The sequence below is a fragment of the Monopterus albus genome, unplaced genomic scaffold (assembly GCF_001952655.1).
Source record: "Monopterus albus unplaced genomic scaffold, M_albus_1.0 scaffold142.1, whole genome shotgun sequence".
NCBI classification, from domain to species: domain Eukaryota; kingdom Metazoa; phylum Chordata; class Actinopteri; order Synbranchiformes; family Synbranchidae; genus Monopterus; species Monopterus albus.
Window position 1 is genome coordinate 134,727 of NW_018128022.1, and position 4,630 is coordinate 139,356.

A 4,630-nucleotide genomic window follows, 5' to 3' on the forward strand; every position below is an offset into this window, starting at 1 on the left:
GACTTCGATGCACTGGCAAAAAAGGGTGATCAACAACACTGTTCCCACTAAAAGTGAATTTAAGTATTAACACTGTAATGCCTTTTATATGTTTATGTTTGATATGTATGCATCTGGTGCTGGCCCAGCCCGTCTGTCAAATTTTAAAAGTGAATGTGGCCCCTGAGCCAAAAAGTTTGCCCACCCCTGCTGTAGACTTTGGAGCATTGGTCAGAAAACATCATATTGGGCCTAACATACTGTAGCCAAACCATAAACCATTATCTTAGTAATGTTTTAAACTTAGACATTTAAGATTCAATATTTTTGCTTATGGTTATGTAGTTTTGTTGTCTTGTATTAGGTAATTTATTGTAGTCTTCTTTCCATTTGTCCGTGATCTAGTTTCTTGTATCATTTAGCTTTTCATATCTAACGTAGTGTTGTTCATTGACTGTTTTAGGTCAAATGGGTGGCTGGATAAATCCCTCAGGTTTACCTCCACTGCAGTTTTGTAGTTCCTTCTTATTTGGTAGCTATTGAGAAAACTCACTGTTATAGAGGAAGAATTAACTAATATCACATTACTTTGCAAGCCCTCGATCTCCATGCATTCCGTCCATGAAGCTGTCCTTGGCTTGCGTTTCTTGGCTCATGAGCTCACCAGTGAGTGAGCTGATGCTCCCAGTATTACCCCAAATCCTCCTTGTTGCCGCTTCAGTCTTGAACTTGAACTCAGTCATAGTATGTTATTGCAAAGATGGAAGGAATTTGTGTGTGAATGCATGTGCATGTGTGCATGGATTCAGGCTACGCCACCACCCACACAGCCTTAGCAACAGTTACCTTGGCAACTCTTGTCAGGAGTCGAGGGAGACGCCAGTTAAATGGTGCAGGAGACTTTTCACAGCTTTGAATCCTGTGCCATTTCCCTGCAAAGCAGAGAAGGATGTGGACAGAAGAGAAGCCTGCTTCAGCTCCATCTTCAGAGGCAAGAAGTATGTAGTAGTGTAGATGTTGGGATTCGGTGTGAAAGTTATTGCACTGGTCCCCCGGAAATGACAAAAGACAACTTTAACGATGCTCAAAAGTTCATACAGTAATAGACTGTAACTTCTGTTTTTCAGGCTCAGAGCTTCAGCACATTCAGTATGAAATAAAATAATGGACACTGCATTATAGTGCCAAGTCTCAGCTTTAATTTGAGTAGGTTTACGTCAGTTCATTGTTATGTTCTGCATCCCAGACATGTGGAACTGTCATAACAGGAAAAGCACAGGGAAAACTAATAACAGTAATGATGGCTATGTTCCGGTAATTATTGTTATGCAGTGAAGGTGCTAATTATGTTACAGCCGTGTTTGACAAGTCACCATGGCTGATGTAAAAAACAAAAAGGTAAGTGAACTTCAGTTTCATTTCACATGTTTAAACATTCGTAATTCTGTGCTGTTGTTGACACTGGCAGTAGATATGGCAGCATATCTTGTAAGAGCTTTAAAAACTGACACTTGTACAGATTTCATTGCTTTGTTTTAGGTTTTTTAGTTTAGTTTTGTTTGTTTTTTACCATTGGAACAACCAGTGTGTCTCGTGTTTTGGCTCATGTCAACAGTTCAGCCTGAGGTTTTGTCATGTATCTGCCATTCTAAATGAAAGTGTGTTGTACTTGTAATCTGTGAGAGGCTGCTCTCACTGATCAGGAATGTGTGTGCTGAGAAGCTGAGTGTTAATATAGTATGACATTCAAAGGTTGACAATACATTCGAGGGTCTGCATATACACATGCACACAATAAAAATGAGGCAGAGCAAAAGACACACATTACACTGACCCTGTTAGTTCCAATTTCTTTGTTGGAATTTGCTCCTTCAAGACTGGTTAATTTCGACACAGCTCACAAACATACAGAAGATGTCTGTGAATAGTTTGTAGTGAAATAAGTCGGCAAAACAGACAAACTCTTGTCTGTCTTCATTGCCTTTACCAGATCATCTACAATTGTTTCACAAAGTGGTCAGACCCCTCCACTTTTTGCACTTTGTGTTGTAGATTTAATTTTAATTTGATAATTTTTTTTCTGCTCATCAATTCACATAATTTTAGATAACTGAATTGCTAATCAGAACAGTCAGCAGCTTTTTCATCCACCAGTGTCTCTCCAGCCCCCACCTGCGTACCTCGCTGTTTGGAGCAGGTGGCACATTCTCTACCAGCCATGCTGCTGGTAGACAACCTGTCCCGGCTGTACCAGCTATAGCTTGTCAGCATTTGGCTGTTTGTCCACTGTTTCACAGAAGACTGCTGTATGAAGAAGACTGTAGAAGAACCCATTGTGATCTGGCTGATTTCACTACCGTATATATCTAGCTGTATCTAGTGAGATATATCTAGTCATGAAGCTGTTCTACTGCTGTTACAGTTCTGCGGATCTCACTGACAATGTGCTATCAGAGAGCATACTGAGGGCAGCCCACAGAAGGGACTGATCAGTCCTCAGAGACATAGCCCTACTAGAATTCCATCAGCCTTAAATCTAGGTCACCTCCGTTTCTGTAATCATATCAGTGAACCACTGAGGGACTGTGAGAACTGGGGCAGTTGTGTGTCTGTGTGTGTGTGTGTGTGTGTGTGTGTGCCTGATTGAGCGTGCAGCCATCCATGAGGATTGTTGGGTATCTCTTCTCTATTCACTGTTTTTTTTTTATTTTGGTGCTCTTTCTCTCTCTGTGTGTAAGGAGAAAGAAGACAGACCTAGAGATGGAAGATTCCATGCTACAATGCTACACTCCCTCCAGTAAAGAAAAGATATGGGACTGACCCCTTTTCCACCACCTGGTACCATCTCAGTTTGACTCAACTCCACTCACTTTGGTACCAGGTGTTTTGTTTCAGATAGTCCCCCTGCAGTGTAGCTGGCTGTCAGTGATGTAGTTGTAGTACAGTTGTAGACTACCTCTGGTAGTCTACAGTTTGGACTACCTTTGGTAGTCTACAGTCACTGTTTGGTATCACCTCAGCTTGCTTGGAACCTCAACGGAGGTGATGCCAAAAATTGTACCAGGTACTATCAACATTTGACTGATGGGAAAACAAGTGAATCAAGTTGAGTTGAGCCAGTACCAGGTGGTGGAAAAGGGAGATTAAGAGGCAGCAGACAGAAGAGATGAATTCTGAAGAATCTCTTTCCCACTTTTCCTTTGCATCTTATTGGGTCAAGCAGACAGGTGGATGGGAGCTTCTGAGCTCCCTGCAGCCTTGTCATAGCTAAGCTCCATGGTTTTAAAAAATAAAAAAATTCATGGTGGGTGTGGGAAGGCATATTGATAAAACAGTCCGGTGCTGACCTTTATTTCAAGCTTTTCTGAGAACTACAGTATCGGGGCAGTGCATGTCCACAGTCTCAACTAATGAGGTCTAGCATAGCTAGTTTAGTGGGAAGTGTGAGTGTGTGTGTTTCACAGGTGATGTTTATGTGTTTGGATCTGTCAACTGGACATGTGGGAAGAAAGCAAGTGAATGTCTGAATATTAACGCTGATGACTGGCTTTCAGCGGTGAGTCAACTATCGGCAGAACAGGGTGAGCAAGGGCTGATGACCTGACATCGTTTGATTTGATTGGAGTGTCTGTGATAGAGTGTGTGTGTGTGTGTGTGTGTGTGTGTGTGTGTGTGTGTGTGTGTGTGTGTGTGTTGGTGTGTAGCTCCAGTTCCCACCATCTCTCTCCTTGTGTGGATAATTTATGAATGTAAAACACACTCATTTCCATCCAATACAATTTCTGACCAAGTGAATCAAAGAATGTGACATGAGGGTTTTCATTTAATTTAGAGAAGCCTTGAATGTGTTTTTGAACCTGGCAGATTCTGCCCTCCCACAACTTGAAACTGCTGCCCCCTCTATACTATGATTTTTTTTTTTTCTCTTGCTCTCCCATTCACACACAAACACACATGTGCAATGTGAGTATGGAGCAGTACAAATCTTGTATGCTCATAGGTTTCTTATTTTGTCTTATTATATAGTTAGTCTGCTATATATTGTATATATTTTTAAATGCTTTTCATTGCTGCCTGTTTAACTCTATCTTTTGGAGTACGTGCCGTTGCAGAGCTTGTTCTGTGAATGCAGAAATGTGTACTCCCATTTTCATTCATATGTATGTTTATGGAAGCCTCATGTTTTCTACTCCAGCCACTTGGAATAGTTTGAGGAAAATCACATCACTGGCATAATTCAAGACTAATGTCAGTTCACTAGTGTGTAATTCTTCTTCTTTTTGTTGTTTTTGTTCTTAGCTAAACAGCTAAGACCAGAAGGTTTTGGATCTTGTGGTTTATTGTATGGGCATTTGTAGTGTGTGTAACTTCTAATGTCACTGTCTTACCAGGGCTCCTTTACAAAGGAGGATGTAAATCTCAGTGGGGTTTCTCTGGTAAAATAAAGGTTAAATACATTTAATTAATAAATACAATTTAGTTATTGCTTTTAAAAAAAAAGTGCTGTGGAATAGTTTGTTGCATGTATAGTTGCTACAGAAAGCATTCGGAGCCCTTCACTTTTGCCCAGTTGCTGATTAGTCTTGACACAGTTGAGCTCTGAAACATACAGAAAATAAAGAAATGGTGAAAGTCAGCAGACTGCAGACAG

At 40.8% G+C, this 4,630-nt stretch overlaps 1 protein-coding gene across 1 annotated transcript in view; it reads left to right on the plus strand.

Annotated features, from left to right (window-relative positions):
• Positions 1 to 4,630, plus strand: part of LOC109968074 (protein enabled homolog) — a 111,089-nt gene that overhangs the window by 64,354 nt on the left and 42,105 nt on the right.